Below are 24157 nucleotides of genomic sequence, written 5' to 3' on the forward strand. Positions count from 1 at the left end.
AAAAATACAGTAGAGATGACTACAGGAATGTTTTAAATTTCTTGCAGTCACTTGATCCAGGGCCAACACCTTCACCTCTTGTTCCCAGGAGAAAGGGAACTGTAAGACCACAAAAAATGCTACCCCTACATCCAATGGGAGGGAAATCTTAATTTCTTCCCTTATATATCCCATGCCAGTAGTTTTTCATTGCCTTGGATTTCGACAGTTTATGCTGTATTTCTGCATGCCCCAATGCATATCTTGAGATTTCTTTGCTAGTGGACCAGGGGAATATTAGCACTGCAATGGCCCATGCACTGCATAATTTCTGTAGCCCCAATAAGTCTGCGATTCGCTTCCTACATATGGTGCAAGTTTCTTGCACCTTGGAGGACATTCAATGGTTCTTAAATGGCTCATGTGTACATATGTATTGAAAGTAAGAATAGATGTACAAGGATTTTGTGGGTGAAGGTCCTTATGAGTATAAAATTTGGTGGGTGGTTTGGGTGGCCGTAAGCCAACTAGAAGCCTTGCAATGGCACGGGTTCTCCCGTGACCCAAATCGCAGGTGACGGGCTCACTCGTGCCCCTCTGTGTTTGCTGGCGCGGCACTCGCACTGCTCCCCGCTCCTGATTCCCGTTCGCGGCCAGTGTGACCGCGTCCCGTCTCCTCAGTCGCGCATGCATCGGCTACAGGGAATTTAAAGGGCCAGCACCGTTAATTGGCATTGGCCATTTCCCATAAATCTATTTAAACCTGCCTCTTCCTGCACACCCTGCCGGATCTTTGTGCTCAATGCCTAAGAGAAAGCTGTTCCCGGCAAGTTATTTCTGTGTATTGACCTACCGTTGTGACCCGGACCTGTTCCTGATTACACTCATTCACTGCCAGAACCTCTTGCATCGTCTGTGACTTTGAACCTTTGCTGCCTGCATCGACCTATTGCCTGTCCCTGACCACCAGATTGCCTGCCGATTGTGTACCTCGACCTTGGCTGCCACCGCGGACAAGTCGCGCCTATGGAACGACCTGGTGGTACCACGCTGCAGCAAGACCAACCTGCTTTGGGATGGGCTCTGCTGAAGACCGGGTGCCACTTAGATTCCGGTACCAGGTTTTGACTTGTGTCATCATCCCCGTTGGTGCAGGGGGTTCACTGACCCCAAGCCCTGACAGCACCCTGGGCTACTGCCCAAATCGCATATATTAAAATTCCCTACTGTGATGGACATTCCCTTTCTGTGCCATATAGCAAACACCCATACAGTATGTTTAACTGTGTTAAACTATGACTGTTGTTTCTTATTCTCACTACACCCTGTCAAATGCTTTAGCTGCCTGTAGCAACAGGATGAAGCAAATTTCTCCCCTTCCCAGCCAGATGTCTACAAATCACCTGTGTTGATTCATAAGTTACCAGGTGTCCCTATCTTAATGCCCAGCCTAACCTAAGTGGTAGGTGACAACTGGTGGATGTTCCCGAAATAGCAAGCACAGAGACAAAGACTGGACAATACAAACATAGTCCTTGCCCATAAGATTATTGGACCAGTTCTCTGACCAGGGGCAGACCAGCAGTGTAGAAAGATGAGTGGTGGAAGATTCTATCCTTCTTAGCTAACTTAAAGGGGTATTCCTTCCACAAAGATAAGATTCTTATATGTACTCAGGATAACAAAATAACACATTCTCTAATTCCTTCACATTCTCTATTAATCCCTTCCCGAAATATATTATAGCCGACACCCTCCTCTAACAACCGCGCAGCAAACCTTATCTTGTTTTGTTAAATTTTACATTTCTTTTTTCAAATTTGCCATCACACAACCTCCCCCCTTCCCTTTCCTTCTCATCTATAGGGTGAACAACATTTTTAAATATCAGTCCGAAGCAAATCATAAAATATTTGGATTCCATTTGTGGCAGAAAAATTAATGATCTGCTCATCTCTACTAAAGACTTACCCATTGGGGCAGATTTACTTACCCGGTCCATTCGCGATCCAGCGGCGCCTTCTCTGCGGTGGATTCCGGTCCGGCCGGGATTCACTAAGGCAGTTCCTCCGCCGTCCACCAGGTGGCGCTGCTGCGCTGAAAAGCATCGGAACGCACTGGAATACATCGAGGCCGGCTGAGTGAAGGTAAGTGCAAGCTCCGCGACAGATTTTCCGTTTTTAAATGCGGCGGTTTTTCCGAATACGGCGGGTTTTCGTTCGGCCACGCCCCCCGTTTTCCGTCCCGCGCATGCCGGCGCCGATGTGCCACAATCCGATCGCGTGCACCAAAATCCCGGGGCAATTCAGGGAAAATCGGCGCAAATCGGAAATATTCGGGTAACACGTCGGGAAACCGCGAATCGGGCCCTTAGTAAATGACCCCCATTGTTTCCTACAGGACTGGGTGGAGTCAGGTTCCTTATATACAAGGAATACAGACCATAATGTTAGATATTTCTGCTTTATTGTGTTCAGGGCTATAAAAATTGGCATTTTTCAGGTTCTGGGCTTGTTAACTTGCACCATATTGCTGCTATTTCTATTCTCTTCTCTCTGTCGTGAGCTCCCTCCACTTCACGTTCCTCTTCGTGCTCTTCATCATCTTGTCGTTTGCTGTGAAGGCAGGAGAAGAGTATAAATCTATTGAAATTCTATTTGCTATTTATTTTTTAAACTTAATTATTTCTGCTACAATTAATTTATGACATAGACAATGTTAGTGCTGCCCCCTGCACGGTCACAGCTTTACCCCCGTTATTCATTATACAGAACAATAAAATTCAAAGCAAACCGAAAATTCCCAGTAGTCGGCTCCTCCTTCCCCTGTGATCCAGCTCTGGGGCATTGATGGTCTCCTCCGGTTTTAGGCAAAATTATACCTGGATCCCCAACTGCTGAGATTCTGTATAGTATTTTATCTATACGATTGCATCTAAAATATATACTGTATTAATGTTTGCATGCCTGAGGGCTTATCCAGGATGAAGGATTGTGCACCAGGCACACTGACATGCCGGTGTGTGCCCCCTCTGATAGGATCTGCTCTCCTTTAACCCCTTAAAGACCAAGCCACTTTAAGGATCCAGACAAAGCCCGATTCCCAGAGTCACTATAAGTCGTTATAAATGATTTAAAATACATCTACCATGAGATCAAGGATTGTAAAGCAAACATACAGAAATACTGGTGTGCAGGATCTGCTGTTATATTAGATTCTTATGCCCTTGTTTTTAAGAAAAAAGGTCTTTTAAAATGATGCAAATGAGTATGAGGGGCTCCAGGCTCATTGGCATAATTTTAAGATCCTTTTTATTTTGTTAAAGCCAGGGCATAAGAAGCTAAAAGAAGAGCAGATCCTGCTAGAGTGGGGGGGCACACACCAGTATGTCAGTGTGCTGGGTTTACATTACAATCCTTGATCTGGTGATAGATGTCCTTTAACAAATCCAGGTCATTTTAAGATTGCTTTCTCGTCACATATTGTACTTTAAATTAGGGGAAATATTTGGATGATAACTTTTGCGTTTAATTTATGAAAAAAATGTAAATTTGTCAAAAACGTTCTAAATTATTTGCTTTTCAAGTAGAGGGGCATAGCACCATAATAACTTTATAGATAACATTTCCTGAATCTCCGCTTTATGTTGGCTTGGTTTTTCATGATCAGTTTGGATTTGGCAGCCATTTGACGCTAAGATGGAAAAAGAGCAGAATCATTCGGTAATTTGCTTTTCGTTTTTGGATGAGAAAAAATGCGAGGAGATAAAAGCAAAGTTGGATGCTGCTTGTGGGGAAACTTTGCCATCTACGATCCAAGGTTAGATATATGTTCAACAAATTTAAACGTGGGTGAACATCCGTTTTTGATGAGGAGCGACCAGGACGCTGGCAGAGGTGGTTACCGAGGAAATCATTCAAAAAGTCCACGACATGATACTCGCTGATTGACAAACGAAAGTGCGTGAAGTAGCAGAGGCCCTAGATGCGTCAACTGGATGGGCAATTCATATTTTACACGATAAGTTGGCGATTAAAAAATTGTCGGCCTGAAGGGTGCCGTAATTGCTCATGGTGGGCAACAAGCGGATGCGGCTGATAACTTTGAAGCTTCGTGTTTGGAGCAATATAAGCGAGATCCGAAGGAGTTTTTGCGTCGGGTTGTCACCGTTGATGAAACCTGGATTCATCATTACACACCAGAAACTAAGCAACAATCCAAACAATGGATTTTTCCCGGTGAATCTGCTCCAAAGAAGGTGAAGACGGTCCCATCGGTCAGAAAAGTTATGGCGACAATTTTTTGGGATGCGAATGTCATCATCCACATGGATTTTTTAGAAAAAGTAAAAATGATCATTGGACAATACTACAGTGAGTGATTGGACCGCTTCCACAAAGAATTGAAGGAGACACGGCCGCATTTGGCAAAAAAGAAGGTGCTGTTTCACCACGATAACGCAGCAGCACATTCATCCGGAGTTGTTGCCACCAAACTGCATTAATTGCGTTATGAATTGCTGCCGAACCGCCCGTATTCACCCGATTGGCTTGCGGGAAAAAAATTTAGCTCAAGCGAGGAAGTCATCGCCGAGACAGAGGCATATTTTGGAGAGATCTACAAATCCTACTTTTTGGAGGGGTTAAAAAAAATGGCAGGAACGTTGGGAGAAGTGTCTTTCTAAAAGGGGACTATGATGAAAACAAAAATGGTGTCTTCATTTCCAACACAGGTACTTATTGAACCACCTGATTGGGGGAACCATAACATGTTTGTCACTCTGCAGCCTGATACATCCTCTCCCTCCTGTGTCTCTCTATTCCGTAGCATTGCCTGTCTCCCATCCCCCTCACTTATACCAGGAGTGCTGCCCCTTCATGGTCAGGATTATTGGATGTCCCGCTAGTTGTACTGGCACCAATTACAGGGTCCGGGATTATCCTAGTAATAGAACTATCCCCTTAAATTAATAGTATAACTTACACAACACATATACTTACTCCTCTTTACAGATGGAGAGGGAGACAAATCCAAGCAAAAGTACAAGGAACAGAGATTTCTTCAGGAAAGTCATGTCTGATCTGTCAGAAATGTTAACATTGCTGAGTCACAGAATATTACTTGTTGTTACTAAAAAAATACAAAAATGTAAAAGATATCACTGCATTTATGATATGCCTGTTTTTATAATAATAATAATGTTTAGGCTGTCATAGCAACAGATCAAGCCAAGATCTAAGCCAACATGGGGGCAGTGATGCGGCTTTTTAAGGCTAGTACGGATCGCAGGTGTTTGCTGCAAAATGCAGCAAACACCCACCGACTATGGAGAGGACTAAATCAATTCCTACTGGGCATGAGGAGCCAGCTGCTGCGGAGAACTCTGAGAGCGCATGACCCCACCTCAACCTCCAACAAGTGTTGAATAGAGATGAGCGAACACACTTGTTCGAGCATTAGCGTACTCGAAACTGCTCGTTGCTCGGACGAATATTTCGCCAGCTCGAGAAAATGGCATCTCCCGCCGTTTTGATTTTTGGCGGCCAGAAACAGAGCCAATCACAAGCCAGGAGACTCTGCACTCCACCCAGCATGACGTGGTACCCTTACACGTCGATAGCAGTGGTTGGCTGGCCAGATCAGGTGACCCTGGAATAGACTAGCCGCTGCCCGCGCTGCTCGCGTCATTCTCTGTCTGGATGCCGTTAGGGAGAGAACTGCTGCTGCTGCATGGATAGCGTTAGGGTGTTATATTAGCTTACTGTTAGGCAGGAGTGAGTCTACAAGAACCCAACAGCCCTTGTTAGGGCTAGAATATTTTTTTTTCTTTGCTTGTGGCTGGGCTTGCTGGCACTAGTAGTACAGCTAGTACCATATTGTGAGGAATTTGCAGGGAGACTTGGGAACGTTCTATTTAGCTCTTAGGGACACACGTATCCATCTCAAACACCTAAGTGGGACAACTTATTAGGGGTGTGATTGAATTAGGCACAGTCTGCCGATTTTTATTTATTATTTTTTCCAAAACGTAAAGTGATAGGCACACCACAAAATCCAGTTGTGTGCTGTCAGTGTAGGTTAGAAACTAGCCATAGCAATCATCATCATCTTTTGTGGCTGCTGTGTGATTTCTTCTGATTGTTTTGTTAAAAAAAAAAAAACACAAAAAAACAAAAAAAACACAAAAAGAATTTACAGTTTACACTTTAATTTTGAAAATGTTGAACCTGAGGGGTAGGGGTAGAGGACGAGGTCGTGGGCTTCCAACTACTGCAGGGGTCAGAGGACGTGGTCCTGGGCGGGGTGAGACACCACCTGCTGATGAGGGAGCAGGGGAACGCCGCAGAGCTACACTCCCTAGGTTCATGTCTCAAGTTACTGGGACTTGTGGTAGAGCACTGTTGAGGCCAGAACAGTGCGAACAGGTGATGTCGTGGATTGCGGACAATGCTTCTAGCCATTTGTCCACCAGTCAGTCTTCCATGCAGTCCACCCATGTCACCAAAATCAGCACTCCTCCAGCTCCTCCACCTCAGCCTCCTTCCCCCCAGTCTGCCCCCTCCCAGCAAAATTTGGCATTTGAACCGGCATACTCTGAGGAACTGTTTTCTGGACCCTTCCCAGAGTTACAAACCACTTGTCCGGTCGCAGTCTGTGGGTGATGATGACAATATTGAAGTAGTGGAAGAAGTGTGTAAAGAGGTGTCGGACGATGAGGAGACACGGTTGTCAGACAGTGGTGAAGTTGTTGTCAGGGCAGGAATTCCGAGGGGGGAGCAGACTGAGGGATCGGAGGATGATGAGGTGACAGACCCAAGCTGGGTTGATAGGCCGGGTGAACACAGTGCTTCTGAGACGGAGGCGAGTCCTCGACGAGAACAGGTTGAAAGAGGCAGTGGTGGGGCCAGACGGAGAGGCAGGGCCAGAGCTCGTGCATCAGCGCCAAACGTTTCATGTAGTGAAGCTCCCGTGGTGAGGGCTAGATTTTTCGGAAGTCTGGAGGTTCTTTTAAGAAACACCGGATGAAAGACGGACTGTGGTGTGCAACCTGTGCCACACCAGGATCAGCAGGGGTTCCACCACTACCAGCTTAACCACCAACAGTATGCGCAGGCATATGAATGCTAAACACCCCACTCAATGGCACCAAGGCCGTTCACCTCCTGCCGGGCACACCACTGCTCCTTCCCCTGTGTCATCTGCTGCCTCTGCTAGTCAGCCCCCTGCCCAGGACCCCGGCTCAAACACCTCCCGTGCGAAAACCACACCTTCGCCTCCACGATCCTCCACAGCATCCACCAATGTCTCCATGCGCAGCTTCCAGCTCTCTATACCCGAGACGCTGGAGCGCAAGAGGAAACACAGTGCAACTCACCCACACGCCCAATCCCTCAATGTCCACATCTCCAAATTACTGAGCCTGGAGATGCGCCCTATAGGCTGGTAGAGACCGAGGCCTTCTGCAACCTCATGGCGGCGGCCGCCCCTCGGTATTCGGTGCCCAGCCGCCACTACTTTTCCCGATGTGCCGTCCCAGCCCTGCACAAGCACGTGTCAGAGAACATCATACGTGCCCTGACCAACGCCGTTTCTGACAAGGTCCACCTGACCACGGACATGTTGACGAGTGCTGCCGGGCAGGGCCACTGTTTATTTAGCTGACGGCACATTGGGTTAACTTGGTGGAGTCTGGGACCGAGTCTGACCCTGGGGCTGGTCATTCAGGCCTGGGGCCGGTCTCTCAGGCCTACCATGCCTCCTCCTCCTCCTCCCCCTCCTGCACCTCCTCCTCCGAATTACCATCCGTGGGCACGGCGCCATCAGTCGGTAGCTCTAGGCACAGCAGCAGTGCCGTCAATAAGCGACAGCAAGCGGTGCTCAAACTGCTGAGCCTAGGCGATAAAAGGCACACCGCCCAAGAGCTATTACAGGGCATCACGGCGCAGACTGATCTGTGGCTGGCACCGCTGAACCTGAAGCCAGGCATGGTTGTGTGTGACAACGGCCGTAACCTTGTGGCGGCTCTGCATCTCGGCAGACTGACACATGTGCCATGCCTGGCCCATGTGTTAAATCTCATAGTTTAGCGGTTCCTTAAGACATACCCCAATCTGTCTGATTTGCTCACGAAGGTGCGCCACATCTGTGCACATTTCAGGAAGTCCAGCACAGATGCTGCCACTCTCAGGGCAGCGCAGCGCCGCCTCCAACTGCCCGCTCACCGACTGTTGTGCGAAGTGCCCACGAGGTAGAATTCAACATTAACCATGTTATCCAGAGTTTACCAGCAGCGCAGAGCGATTGTAGACTGCCAGATGTCAACTTCCACCAGAACTGGTAGTCAGGTCAGTCAGCTTCCTCAAGTCTACAATGAGGAGTGGACGTGGATGTCTGATATCTGTCAGGTGCTGAGTAACTTTGAGGAGTCAACACAGATGGTCAGTGGCGATGCCGCCATCATCAGCCTCACCATCCCGCTGCTTGGCCTGTTGAAAAACTCTCTGGTCAGTCAGAAGCTTTGCGCTCGTCACAAGAGACGGGGGAAGAAGATTCCCTTGTTGATAGCCGAAGCACCCTCAGGTCTGTTTCTCAGCGCATATTGGAGGAGGTGGAGGAGGATGAGGAGGAAGAGGAGGAGAATGTTGGCGAAACAGAAGACGGGAGCATTGCTCAGTCCTTCACTGTTCAGCGTGTATGGGCAGAAGAAGAGGAGTTGGAGGAGTTGGAGGTGGAGGAAATGGACAGTCAGGCCAGTGAGGGGAGTGAATTCTTGCGAGTTGGGACTCTGGCGCATATGGCAGATTTAATGCTATGCTGCCTATCCCGTGACCCTCACGTTCAAAGAATTTATTCCAGCACCGATTACTGGGTATTCACTCTCCTGGACCCACGGTACAAGCAAAATCTTTCCACTCTCATCCCTGGAGAGGAAAGGAGTGTGAGAATGCATGAATACCAGCAGGCCCTGGTGCACAAGCTGAAACAGTATTTCCCTTCTGACAGCGCTAGCGGCAGAGTGCGTAGTTCTGCGGGACAAGTAGCGAGGGAGAGTAGGCGAGCAGGCAGCTTGTCCAGCACTGGCAGGCGTACGCTTTACAAGGCCTTTGCCAGTTTTATGTCACCCCAGCAAGACACTGTCACCTGTCCCCAGTCTCAGCAGAGTAGGGCTGATCTTTACAGAAAGATGGTGATAGTGTACGTAGCTGACCATACCAACGTCCTAAATGATCACACAGCTCCCTACAACTACTGGGTTTCAAAGCTGGACATGTGGCCCAAACTGGTGCTGTACGCCTTGGAGGTTCTTGCCTGCCTTGCCGCTAGCGTGTTGTCTGAGCGGGTTTTCAGTGCAGCTGGTGGCATCATCACCGATAAGCGTACACGCCTGTCGACTGACAGCACTGACAGGCTGATGCTTATTAAGATGAATAAAGGCTGGATTTCTCAGGATTTCCATTCTCCACCAGGTGAAAGAAGCTCAACTTGAATAATGTATGCACTCCTCCTCCTTATTGTCCTCCTTCTCCTCCTCTTTGTATACTAAAGCAGAGGAAACTGGCTATTTTTTGCCAGGGCCAACTGGCTCTAGCTATAGTACTCTATGTATTTAATTTTTCTGGAGGGCCACCTACCCGGTCCTCTGTTTTAAACAATTTTTGGGACTGCCACATACAGGCACTCAATCTATTTAATTTTTCTGGAGGACCACCTACCTGCTCCTCTGGTTTGAAAACTTTTTTGGACTGCCACATACAGGCACTATCGAAATTTAATTGTCTCCATAGCAGCCACACGTCGTCTTTATAGCTGCCTCCACACGTTGTCTCCATTGCTACCTCCACACATCATCTCCATAGCTGCCTCTCAAAGTCGTCCATATAGCTGCCTCCATACATCTTCCCCTTATCAATCGAGCTGTGTCAGGCAGAATTTTGGGTTGTTTTCATGGCTTCCACATCAAACTTGTTAACTTTGTTGCCACCCTGCTGTGGTATCCACAAAATATACTGGCAAACTTTTATCATTTATCCATATTATTTCAGCGCTTCTTGCGCATCTGTTTACATTCCCCTCACCGCCATAACCAAAACCTATAAGAACACTATTACACTTGATCTTATACAAAAGGTTCTTAGAAGTGCTGTTTGGGGAGGAGCCGAGAGACAGGGGCTTGGAGAGGCAAAATCTCACCTGGCAGCGGTGCGCCAGCTCCATCCCAAGATCCAACTAACTGCAGCACCTTTCATCTACTACTACTTCACTGCCTCCATACATCGTCCCCTTAGCAAACGAGCTGTGTCAGGCAGAATTTTCAGGTGTTTCACCAGATACATAATGGAACTCGGCCCATCTGTCGCCGCCATGCTGGAGACCTGAAGTTGAAATCATAGCAGCGCAATATGGATGCCCCATACTGTCGCTCTAAACCATGGAACCATTTCCGGAGAAAACAATTAAAAATAGAACCGCTATGCTATTCCATTATTCCTAGGTGAAATATTCAAACGACCCGGCCTGCTTTGAAAATTATAATTTTTTCAAAGTAAACGCTTCTGGCCCCCAGGCCCATTTTGGGTGGGGAGGAGCCAAGAGACAGGGGCTTGGACAGGCGAAAGCTCGCCTGGCAGCGGACCGCCAGCTCCATCCCAAGATTAGGCAGCCTCAGAGGCATCCTTGCATGCTGCCCCTGCTGTTTCCTGTCCATTTTGCCTCCGCGATCCTCCACAGCGTCCACCAATGTCTCCATGCGCAACTTTCAACTGTCTATACCCCAGACGCTGGAGCGCGAGAGGATATACAGCACATCATCCCCTAACGAGCTGTGTCAGGCAGAATTTTCAGGTGTTTCACCAGATACATAGTGGAACTCGGCGCATCTGTCGCCGCCATGCTGGAGACCTGAAGTTTCAATCATAGCAGCGCAATATGGATGCCTCATACTGTCACTCTTAATCATGGAAGTCGTCTCCATGGCTGCCTCCACATGTCGTCCCCTTATCAAACGAGCTGTGTCAGGCTCATTTTTCGGGTGTTTCACCAGATACGTTATGGAACTTGGTGACTATGTCGCCACCATGCTGTGTTATCGACTAAATATACTTTCAACCTTTTGTTCACATAGGAAATCATTTCAGCGCTTCTTGCTCACCTCCTTTTGTTCCTCTCTGCCGCCTTAACCAGGCAAAATACTGATACATATAGTGCTACACATTATCCTCACCAAAAGGAATTTTTTTAATTGGTTTGAAGCCTGAGTCCATTTAGGGTATGTCGCCATGACACTCTCTAGCCTGCCACTGCTGCCGCTGCCTCTGCATGCCGTCCCCTATAGTGTCAGGGTCAATTATTGCATGTTTTAGATGCTATCTAGCCTCATTCGGTCACTCTGTCATGGCCATGCTGTTGCCCATAATTTTGGCATAATGGTGCGATTAAGCAGCCTCAGAGGCATCCATGCATGCTGCCCCTGCTGTTTCCTGTCCATTTCCGTGGTGTTTCCATCCTTTTCTGAGGTTCCCAGGTGTTTGGCCAAGCTTCCCTGTGCAGAGCCTTGGTCCCTTTGAAAAATGCTCGAGTCTCCCTTTGACTTCAATGGGGTTCGTTATTCGAGACGAGCACTCGAGCATCGGGAAAAGTTCGTCTCGAACTTTTTTTCATCACGAGCACCCAAGCATTTTAGTGCTCGCTCATCTCTAGTGTTGAAAGAAGCCATCACCCTAGAGAGAGGAGGAGTGGTCCCGTCAAGCCCTTCTATGAGCTAGCACACGTTCCTCTCCTGAAATCTCTACCTCATCCCCAACAATTAGAGCAGTGTGTGTGGAAGCAGATAACATTGTTAGAATAACAATTCAAGAATATGGAAATCCCCCCAAATCCCGGAAACAAGAGCTATTGTACATGAAGTTCAATACAAATGCACACTAGGGCATCTAATTACCAAATGGACATGATGGATTTATAGGAGATATTGGGAAAAGTGGTAAAATTACATGGATCTCTCCATCCCGGGTTAAGCTACATAACCTCACCTCTTAGGCTACATTCACACACATGTATGGGGGACATATATACGGGCGACGTATTTACGGCCGATATACGCCCCCCATACATTTCTATGGGCTCGCGGCACTGTACGGGGGTGGTATGGTACCGCACACGTATACGGCACCATACCGCTCCGTATGCGCCATATGTTCCTATGTAGAGGGGCGGGGTGAGCAGCGCTGGCCGTGCTACGGTACGGCGGGCAACGGCAGTGTGCATTGTTAAAGATATTACACTGGACTCAGACGCCATCTTACATATTGTCGGACATTTTAAAGACTCAGCATTATTTCACATAACTTTGTGTAGTGATAACTAAAGTTTGGGTTTGGTCACTCAGCACACAAAGGCTTAGTGCTCGCTAGCACCACCTAGTGGAAGGTATCCAGGTGGACATCTGGACATTTGGTTTATGTGAAGTTTCAGTATTTGCAGGTAGCCAATAGTATTAGACTCCTTTGTGTGCTTACATCCAATAGTGTTACATTTCCTGGGTGAGAACACCCAATTATAGTTGTTACTTTCCTAATTACACGCCTTATGTAAAGTGCCTTATGGTTTTCTATAAATGTCCGTCCCTCAATAAAACTTATCAGTCTTGTTGCTAACTTCCTGCAAGGACAGGTCTTGTCTTTTCATTCAAGTTAGTCAATTCCAGCGCTGGACACAGACTCATTTAATTTGAAAGTCACCTTACAATGATTAGGGGTTTGAGCCCCAGATATAAATCTATAAGAAGTGGCGTCTCCTGGTTGGGCATACTTTTATGGACATCTAACCATCGAGGTGACCTCCGCAAGAGTCCAGGCGGCCAGTGACCAGAACTGACAATGAGCGCTCGTCGGGGTAAGTCAAGTCTATTTTTGTCTACCTTGACTGTAGTTCTGTTTCACTGGCTGAAAGGGACTGGGTAAGGTCATCTCCTTGTGTGATATTATGCACTTTGCCTTATATGTCCATATATAATAGTATGTTCACTTTATGTGATAAAGGATCTCTTGTAAGGTGATTGATTGACAGAGACTGGACGTGACAATGTATGTTGTAGAAAAAGGTCTGCAGTGCCCTCTTGTGGATTGTTGATGTAGTTCAGAAAGTTTGTGATGGTGTTGAGATTTTGTTCATGTAAGCGCGGATAGAATCTGGAAGTTTGTAGAGACAAATTCTGGCCAAATTTACGTATAGTTCCTTCGGGATTGATGCAGCCCCGTGATGCGGAAAATACGGTAGAGGCAGGAAGGACACTGACGGGAATTTTACAGTTGAGCGTTAACTCCTTGATTTCTGAAATATTGTGTGAAGGTCTCTAATTTGTACTTACTGATAGTTAGCGGGTAGTCTGGAGCTGTATGTACGGAGGATATCTATAGCCCTTGAACAAAATCAGGTATTCCACAGATTCCACAAAATGGGTAGTGAGCAAAGTAAGACTGAAGCTGGACACTGCAGACCTAAAAAGACGACTGACATAGTGTCACACAGGAAAGGTAAAGAGTGGGTAAAAGGAAGTTATGAGGTATTGAAGTTTTTGGGTATGTTAGATGATCCCCTGAGTGTGCAGAGGTGGGAGACAGCACTTGATGTAAATGGTGGCTGGCTCAAAGACAAAAAGTGGCACACCCAGGCAGAAGGTTGTTTTGATGTAAGTAGAGAGTTAATGACAAAGGAAAGTGGATGGGGTTGATTACTGGAGACTTAGACCAGTGACTGCGGACGGACCAGAACAGAGGGACAGGAATCATAGAGAGTGCTCATTAAAAAAAAAAAAAAAAAAAATCTTTTGGAATGCAGAAGAGCACCCTCTTAGACTCCACCCCCGTATCTGGGGGTTAGAGAAGATGACACGCCCTACCATCTTTTAGTGGTGGCCATCTTAAGACAGTATATTCCCTTCAAGTCCCTTCAAGTTAATTGCCTATAACTCTACACTGTAGGCTGGTTGTAGGATAGCAGCCGAGTCACCCTTGAGGCATCCTGGCGGACGTTTGAAATAAATGCCGGCAGGTGAATATTTTCATCAATTTCAAACATTTGCTAAGAGTCTTGAGTGTGCAACGCTGTTTGTTTATTTTGTTTATTTTATTTTTAAACTTATTTGATTCTGACAATTGCAGAAAAATTAGTAGAAAAAGTGTTGCAATGTCTCTGGTACCTGCTTTCTGGAGTTGAAAGAGTTAATCAGGGGGAGATCTCTGTGCAGCTGGGCTTTGTCTGAGCTGCCTTATCTGTGTCTGTGAGAAGTGGCCTTGAAGCACACAGAAAGCATCTGTGTTGAGTGGGGGAAACAGAGCTGACAATCTAAAAGACTTAAAGGAATTTGCTTGTGATAAGAATACAAAGAGACACACTCTAGGAAACGTAGATGGCCCCAACAGGGCGGGACACTGGGGGTGGTAATGGACAAGGATGTCAGCAAGAACAGTCCCCCTCTTCTGAAAGCCCCCCCAAATAGAGTTAGTGCATTTCATTGTAGAATTCTTCCCTGTTGGCAAATGTTTTCCTCTCTGTGCCCCTACATGAGGATTGCCAGTACCTATTTGCCTTTACCAGTGTAGTATTCCAGTATATCTGATGCAGATTCCCACAAGGGGGGTAAAACTCCCCCAGCCAGTACTCCATACTACACGGCCCTACAGGGAGTAGACTGGCAGACTAGCCCCTTACTGGATGTTCTCCTTTTCAGTATGCGGAGGACCTACTGTTGTTGTTTCCCAGGATGCATTTATTGACCTTATGTGTTTTCTGTTCCAGAAGGGTTGTAAAGCTTCCGGAGATAAACTCCAGTACTGCCAGGAGAAGGTGGTCTTCCTAGGCCACTGCTTTCAGCCACAGACAGACACCTGACAGAGGAAAGAAAGCTGGCAGTCCAGAATGTGCCCCTGCCCTGAGGCCCTAAGCCTCTTCACATGATTCTAGGACTGGCCAGCTCCTGCAGCCTGGGATAAGGTCTGCTGCCTCCAGCCTGATGTTGCCCCTTGATAATTGAATTGCCTCTTCCCCATTTGCCCTTAGTCAGGAGGCAATTGATGCCTCTATAGCCTTAAGGTAGCAAATCCTGTCTGCACCGGCCCCAGGCACATTCCACTGAATCAAACTTTTGTTTTATTTTGCATTGAGTATCTAGGCCACGCCACAGGTGTCTAGTCCAGGAACGTGGTGACCTCCCCAGTGGCCCACTATTAGGCCCGGTTAGACTCAGTCGTGAGGGGAGCCCCTCAGGTGTCAGTAGCTGCAGCAGCAAGGCCAGTGAGCTGATCCTAGATCACTCAGTTACTGTGCAAACCCCACATACCTTGCACAGTGTCCTTACCCAAGTACAGCCCAAGCATCTGAGCAAAGGCCAGACAGCTCAGACTCCAGTGTGCACTCCTGATGCCCCAGGACACACTGATAAGGTGCACAGCTCTGAATCCTTCGTTCTATCGCCAGTCTTCCAGGATTCAGAGAGGGGGGGGGGGAGAAGGGTGATTAACCCAGATGTTGAGTTTTTTTCTCATAGATGGCTCCAGGTCTGCAGGAGAAGACAGACGGTTCTACACTGGATATACAGTGGTCAGTGGCGCACATGAGGTAGTACAAGCAGAACCATTCCCTCCACACAGGTCAGTGCAGGAGGTGAAGTGACAGCACTCAGGGAAGCGCTACAGCTGGTGGAAGGTAAAAGGGCGAACATCTATACTCAAGGTATAGTTCTGGGGTCTTAACACGACTATGAACCCTTATGGAAGGCTAGAGATTTCCTCACCTCCGCAGGGACCCCCTTTAAGCATGGCACACTGGTTAAAGAGCTCATGGATGCTCTCTTACTTCCATAAGAGGTGAGGATAATAAAAGGAAAAGCACACACAATCTGGTAACTCCACAAGCCAAGGGCAAGTATGTGGCTGACGGGATGGCGAAGGCAGCTGCACAGATGGAGCCCAGAGACTGTCCTGAAGTCTCAGCTGTGATTTCTGAGCTAAAAGTTTGATCCACAGGTGTTCCAGTCCCTGGTGGCCCGAGAGTCATCAGAAGTGAAGGGAGTGTGGAGGAAAGCTGGAGCCCAGATGCCGATGGGACCTGGATGCTGGGAGAGAGGGTGTGCCTGCCAGGAGCCCTGCACCCGACAGTAAGTCAAGTAGCCTACGGACACACACACATATTCCAAATGGCCATGCTAGTGCTCATAAACCATAAGTGGTTTGCCCCGGGCATTACTACCCCTGTCACTAGACTAGTGAAAGCCTGTATAGTCTGTGCCCGCCACAACCCGGGTAAGGTGGTAAAGACCCCACGGAAGGTGACACCCAAGCCGCTGTATCCCTTCCAGAGACTGCAGATGGATTTTATCCAGCTACCAAAAGTGGCATGTAGGAGTACGTGCTTGTGTGCATTGATCTCTTTCCAGGGTGGCCAGAAGCTTCTCCCATGACCAAGGCTACTGCCAGAGCTGCAGCCAAGAAGTTGGTGAGTGAGATTTTTCTGCAGGTTTGGACTTCCAGAGACCATAGAGTCCGGTCGCAGAACCCACTTCACTGGACAGGTAAAGACTGAAACCTTGTCCCTCCTGGGTGTAGAACAGGCCCTGAACACCCCTTGCCCTTCCCATGTTATTGGTGGGTTTGAGAGACTAAACAGCACTCTTAAGTTAGAGATGCGGGAGGCCATGGAAGTAACAGGGAAACCATGGCCCGAGTGCTTTCCTGCTGCCCACCATTCAGTTAGGACCACACCCACCAGAAAGATGGGATTGTCCCCCTTGGAGGTACTTTTTGGCTGTGCACCCCGACTAGGCCCTACTTCCCACAGACCCTATAGGTGATGGCAGGAAACCAGGTGGAATATGCCATACAGTTGAGCCAGGCCTTGGAAAAGGGCCGCAAAAGTGTTTCTGATTCCTTTTTCAGATCCAGACAGAGACCTCAGGACGCATAACCTGAAGCCTGGAGACTACGTGGTGGTAAAGATACGCACCAGAGAGAGAGTCTGGAGCCTCGCTACGATGGTCCTTTCCAGGTCCTGCTGACCAGTGCCACGTCTGTGCAGCTAGAGGGAAGTCAGCACGCTTCCCACACTTTCTATTCCATGCTTACTTATTCTTCTTGCTAGCTGGTGTCTTCTGACTGACTGTATGCTCAGGGACACCCCAACCATGACTATCACTGTATCTATAGGGGTGACCAGGATGCCCCCAGGGTAGGAGACTTTACCTACGGTTGGTGCAACAAGACAATGACCTTCTATAACACTGACAGCACAGGTAACCCTGTATTAGCAGTGTCTGATGTGTACTGGATTTGTGGGGATAGGAGAGTCAGGTCAGGCCTAGAGGCTGGGAAGGTGAGTGTACTGTGATAAATGTTCTGCATTCCTTCCTCGTGATCCCCAGGGATAAGTTTGATCAGACACATAAAGTAAAGGTGGAGAATCCCTAAGGATTCTGGAGGTCTGAGAGGAGCACCTAGATGACAACGTTTATATAGATACAGTGGGAGCACCAAGGGGGGTCCCAGATGAGTACAAGGCAATAAGATATGGGCAGGTCTATAGTCCATTATTCCCCAGAGAGCTATGAGCAAAAATGTTGGTTGGGTTAACTGGTTTTATTGTAATCAAAAGAGATTTGTGATTGTATCCGAGATGCTTCCCAGAACCGCACGGCTTTGGACATGATCCTTGCTGAGAAGGGAGGAGTCTGTAAGATGGTGGGAGTGGCTTGTTGCATGTACATCCCGGATGACATTGCTCCCTATGGATCCATTACCCATGCACTTGAAGAGATTGAAGGACTGTCCAGGGAACTCAAGAGAAACTCTGGGGTGGACACTTTGTCCTTCACTTTGTGGTTGGGGGATTGGAAGGGTTTCCTTTAAGTGGGGGTGATATTGGGGATTGTGATTTTTGCTCTCGTCACTTATTGCGTGTTGTGTGGTCCCCCTCATCAAGTCCACCATGTCCCAGATGGCCGTCCAGGTGGTAAGAACCACGACAGGAGAAGTGCCCGGAGCGGAGGATACCGTCTTGTTGAAGAACCAGCCTGTTAATAAACCCATAAACTATGGAAACACAATTATGTAATTTGAGTATGCAGGCCTGTAACCCCCGAGTGACTGGCCTCCAGGGGATCTGGTGAAGAGTTAACAAGTCCAGCAGGTAAGGGCTTAGCCTACCTGTATGTACCTGGAGTTTGAGGAGGTCATCCTGGACAACAGTTACAGGCCATGCAAAGCTCAAAAGGGGGGAAATGTTAAAGATATTATACTGGACTCAGACGCCATCTTACATATTGTCGGACATTTTAAAGACTCAGCATTATTTCACATAACTTTGTGTAGTGATAACTAAAGTTTGGGTTTGGTCACTCAGCACACAAAGGCTTAGTGCTCGCTAGCACCACCTAGTGGAAGGTATCCAGGTGGACATCTGGACATTTGGTTTATGTGAAGTTTCAGTATTTGCAGGTAGCCAATAGTATTAGACTCCTTTGTGTGCTTACATCCAATAGTGTTACATTTCCTGGGTGAGAACACCCAATTATAGTTGTTACTTTCCTAATTACACGCCTTATGTAAAGTGCCTTATGGTTTTCTATAAATGTCCGTCCCTCAATAAAACTTATCAGTCTTGTTGCTAACTTCCTGCAAGGACAGGTCTTGTCTTTTCATTCAAGTTAGTCAATTCCAGCGCTGGACACAGACTCATTTAATTTGAAAGTCACCTTACAATGATTAGGGGTTTGAGCCCCAGATATAAATCTATAAGAGCATGTAGCCTTAGGGTGTAAAATCCAATAGTTAAGTGAAGATGACAAATATAGGAATTCTATCTATCCATGAGTGGACTATTATGATCATATTGTTTCTACTGTTATGTGGATTGCCTGTTTGTTCTAACCCCTCCTATGCCTCCCCTATATTGTTGTACTGCTATATTACCATGGCATATAACCACCTGTGAATTGGGAACCTACCTCTATCCTTGTTCTTGTTTTGTTGTTAGAAATTGTTACAAATTTTATAAAAATGTTGTTTATCTCATGGAAATCAAATAAATTACCTAAAATAATAAAAGAAATAATGTTTCATACCTTGTGATAGAGAATGTGGAGACTCCAGGAGAACAGGACACCTCAGTATAGATCACTTCTTGGGATGGGGGTTATTATACCAGTGGGTGGGGCTCAGTTGGGGGGGAGCTTCATAACTCATCACCAGAGACTTATCACCAGACCTGATCCTTGTGATCTCCGCTCTCATGTACATAGATGGTTTGTGCGTCTCATGATTTAGAATTACCTGCAGACTGTAAGAGCTGAGTACATACAAATATTGGGGGTTGTTTATCATACTCAGGCTCTCGTTCACCGGCATATGATAGCCCCGGCGCTGAGTCACTAGAGCCACGGAAGGGACAAGCCTTGCCACACGCCAGCTGCAGTAACAAATACACTGGAACAACTAGTAGCATGATAGAAGCAAATGTGTAAAGAGCAATTAAAGTACAAACAAAATGTATGTCTTAAATGTAACATGTAAAAAAGCAAATAGAAAATACCACTAGGAAGGGAGGAGACCAATGGCAGACTGGCGGCACTGGAGGAGTTTAATAACCGAAACTCCCCCTTCCAACGAATACCTCATAAAGTAAACATTAATCAAAGATGAGTCTCAATCCTTGTCGTGCAGAAAAAGTAGAGGTCAGCCACAGCTTTATTAACCATGTGTAGAAGACCTTGTATGATGCTCACAGACCCGTGACACCAATTGCCTGTACCTCCGCAAGCAGAGAGCAGGTCTTAGTTGGTCACCAGGTGACACAAGTCGACAGAGAAAAGGAATGGGTAAGATCCTGCCACTTGTGTGTGTTTTAGCCTACACAGGGATCCGAACCCCACCAAACAGAGGGATAAAAGTCCTTTTGAGGGCATCCTGTAGGCCCGAGAGGAATCAGTGCCAGGAATATATCAACTCAGCATGAGTTTATCATTGTCACCCTCCAACTTGCTGGGTCTTTGGGCATTGTACTAATAAAGTACTGCCAAAGACCTAACATATCGAGAAACGCACAAGTTCAACAAGCAGTGAGCCCACACCTTGAACCCAGATTAAGACCTTGAGGATAACTGAAGCCCTCTGAGCAGCCCAGAACATATTGGAGTGACCCAACATCCAGACCACAGGGTGATGGAAACCAAAAAAGAAAATAAATGACAACAAGAAAAGAAGAAGACATCTCAAATGATAACCAAGCATTCTGACCAAAGATTAATGTTCCTTATAACCAAAATTTATTGAATATAGCTTTTGGCAAAATATAAGTGGTGGGAGATTTGATCTAAATCTCAGCTTGCATGTATAAATCAGGTGTGATGTAACTCAGGTAAAAGTAAGTACTTCCAATAACCCACGCGTTTCAGCGCCTCACAGGAAAGGCTAGTCTGGCAAGATCGCTGAAAGAATGATTGCCGAATTGCAAAGGTCAACAAACATTGGAGTGGACCGATCCTGATAAACACACATTGGCTGTAGAGAGGCAGATCCTCTTGTCAGTGATGATGCCACCGGCGGTGCTAAACACACGCACTGACAGCACACTACCAAACGGGAAGTAGATCACCGGCAGGGCACAGAGGGCAAGCTCTGTCCACGTGTCCAATTTTTCCACCCAGAAATTGAACTATAATGATCTATCCTTAAGTACCAGGAGACATGTGGACAGATTGTCCTTCACCATGTGAGTGACATTCTACCTCTGGGTACTATGTGCCCCATCCGATGGTGGTGGTTTAGCAGAAGTGAACATGGCTCTCCACAATGTGTCCATGATGGTCATCCTTCTACAATGACAATTTCCTTCTTCTCTTTTTGCCCCTGAGCTCTCATTGTGGGATGGGAACTGTGCCAGTTATGCCTTCACAAAAGTGCGCTTGTACCTCATTTTAGTTTCATGCGCAAAGCTGCTATAACTTTTGACCGTTGTTGCACACCACCTTGCCAGGTTTTAGGATCAGCGCAGCAACCAAACATCTCTCTGCTCCAGGATCCCAGTATACAGCTCCAAGAAGGAGTGTGGCCTTTTGCTTAGGCTGCATTCAGATGAACATATGCCCGTACGGCTACAGCTTGTTTACCAGAGAAAAGAGGAGGAAGGGGGTGTTACAGGCTTTGTCATGTCAACCGATTGCTGCTCCCCGATGACGTCACTGGGAGCGTCGATCTCCAACAAGATGGTGGCGCCCATGCGATATGCAGCAAAGACATACCGGCTATGGAGAGGGGTCAGCCCGTGAGCGTGGTCCTTAAGGGGTTATGGGTGCATTAGGAGCCTTTGATGTCTTTCTATTAGTAGATGGTCTTCTCCCCCGGGACATGAGGCATAACCAAGCTACTAGATGTTTTCCTTGGATCAGACACACACAATCCAGGACTTAGCTGCTTCTTTGGACTGGAGCTAAAAATAAAATCTTTTACCTTCCAGCTCATGGCGGGGATGGAAGGGACATGGATCTCCCTAAACTTTCAGATGGCCCATTCTCCCCATAGCTACCTAACATCATACTGACACATTACCTGGAGCTTAGAACAGATGACCCGACTCCTGACAAATGTCAGAAGATTTGGCAAATTTCACCACAAAACAATATTTGTATGTACTCCGTCTAGTAAATTATGCCGTTAATTATACATCATGAGACGCACAAACCATCTATGTACATGAGGAGTTGACTCATTGATATTGACTTATGAATCTCATCTCTTTAGAGCATTGATGTGCTTAACCCCTCTGCCACTTCCAAATCACTTAAAATGTCCTAACCCAACATGCCCAATGTAGTTGGCACACAAAAATATAACTGCAACATTTGAATTTGTTCACATTTTAAAATTTTTGCGTTGTACTCACAGATAGTGTTGAACGTTCCCGACAGCAAACATCATCAGAAGTTCAAGGTCTGGTTTCGAGCATGTTCTCACGCTCCAAGACATGACTAAGAATGTGTGAACACGCTCGAAATGCGTAGGCTGGTACTTGTAGTCTACCACAGAGCTTTGCACTATGGGATTTTGTGAGGATTCCTTACCATATGCGCTGGATCGTTGTTTTTTATGGATTGAATCACACCAAGCACGCTGGTCACGTGGAGATCCGAGCTGAATGTCTTGGAGTCCCCCAAAGACTTTCCACATCGGTTGAGCGTTGTATATTTTCCATATTTTTCTATTATTTACCTAGGCTACACTATGCCCCTATTTTATTTTCATCCAATACATTGATCGCTGATACCAGACTTCTCTTGTACAGTGATGTTGTTGATGACGGGACAGTAAAAATGGAGATGTGGAAATGTGGATGTACCTATAATCACCGAATATTTTAAGACAATTTGGGTACAAGGAGAAGGAAAGGACTATTTCTAATTTCTTTTATTGTTCTGGAGATGCTCACGCTTTTGTCTTCTTTTTTCATGGGAAGAAAGGTGACTTTTGTCCGATATTTATAGTCTTTTTGGATCAGAAGAGTAATACACTCACTCTAGATGGTCATCAGCTCCTCATAAACACATATAGAGGGTCCCAACCAGTACCGGACTGCAGGGTTTTGGGTCCACCATACAAAATCATCACTGGCGCCCACTCTTCATGATACATTACCAGAATACTCCCAACTGAAGTGTAAACCATGAAGATAATGTTGCACAGAATGAAACACGTTGGGGTTGATTTAGAAGCATCTAACAGAGCACAGTTAGATTAGACAGTCTTCTGCTGCACCAGATTTATTACCGGATAATAACTCTGCACCTCCTAATAGTTGGTTTAGGTTTGTGTCTGAAAGCATTCCAGATTACGGGGCACTTTTGTCACAACTTTGGTGACACTACTATTAGCATCAAAGTCACCAAAGCACCTAAAACAGTGCTGTCAAGCTGAGTACATAAATATAGTACTAGAACCAAGCTCAGTACATAAATATAGCACTAGAACCAAGCTCAGTACATAAATATAGTACTAGAACCAAGCTCAGTACATAAATATAGCACTAGAACCAAGCTCAGTACATAAATATAGTACTAGAACCAAGCTCAGTACATAAATATAGTACTAGAACCAAGCTCAGTACATAAATATAGTGCTAGAACCAAGCTCAGTACATAAATATAGTACTAGAACCAAGCTCAGTACATAAATATAGTGCTAGAACCAAGTTCAGTGCATAAATATAGTGCTAGAACCAAGCTCAGTACTTAAATATAGTGCTAGAACCAAGCTCAGTACATAAATATAGTGCTAGAACCAAGCTCAGTAGACAAATATAGTACTAGAACCAAGCTCAGTACATAAATATAGTACTAGAATCAAGCTCAGTACATAAATATATTACTAGAACCAAGCTTGGTATTTGCAATGGATTAAATGAAAAAAGCTCCACAAAGTTTGATGCCCAATTTCTCCTGAGTACCGATCCCATATGTGGTGGTAACTGCTGTAGGGGCGCACGGCCGGGCATAGGATGGAAGGAGGAGGCATCCAGAGCAGATTTGTATTGTCAAATTGTACAGGCAATAATTTTTTTCTTTTTTAATGTGGATATATAGGGGCTTATTTTTCTGACATACGAGATTCACTTTTCTGCCATTTCGGGGCATCGACTTTATTAACTCTTTGTTGGTGGAGGAAAAGGAAATAATCAATTTTTGCTAATATATATATATTTTTTTTTAGCCATTCACCATACCATAAAAATAATGCTATTTGTATTCTATTGGTCGCCAAAATTATGGAAATACCTCTTTTTTATGACTTTTTATAATTTTTCCCCAATTTTACTGCATAAAAATTGATTTGGAGCAAATCATTTAAGTTTTAGCCTCACCATCTTTTCAGAGGTTTAAAATTTTTATTTTCCGGCTGAAAAATCTGGTTAAGGGCTTATTTTTTGGCGAGAAGAGCTGTTATTTGTAAGGGCTCTTATTTTGAAGCGATTTACAATTTTCTCACTTTTAAAGAGTTTTTAAGGGTATTAATAAAAAGTTATCTTTTTTTGGAACATTTTTCAGGGTTTTTTCTAGAGCGTTCACCGTGTAGGTCCAATAATGATTCTGTTTTATTATACAGATTGCTTAGGACACGGCAATACCAAATGTGTGGGTGTT

General features: G+C 46.1%; 1 protein-coding gene and 1 long non-coding RNA gene across 2 annotated transcripts in view; one reads left to right on the forward strand and one right to left on the reverse strand.

Moving 5' to 3' along the window:
• Nucleotides 1-19122, reverse strand: part of LOC140119631 (dermaseptin-H3-like) — an 82254-nt gene extending 63132 nt beyond the window's left edge. The window contains exon 1 of the mRNA XM_072138864.1: nucleotides 19091-19122. The gene's annotated coding sequence lies outside the window, so the exon portion shown is untranslated. The remainder of the gene's footprint in view (nucleotides 1-19090) is intronic.
• LOC140119633 (uncharacterized) overlaps nucleotides 1-24157 on the forward strand; it is a 149918-nt gene that overhangs the window by 69806 nt on the left and 55955 nt on the right. The gene's annotated exons all lie outside the window — the stretch shown is intronic.

Source organism: Engystomops pustulosus, chromosome 2 (assembly GCF_040894005.1).
Source record: "Engystomops pustulosus chromosome 2, aEngPut4.maternal, whole genome shotgun sequence".
Classification (NCBI taxonomy): Eukaryota; Metazoa; Chordata; class Amphibia; order Anura; family Leptodactylidae; genus Engystomops; species Engystomops pustulosus.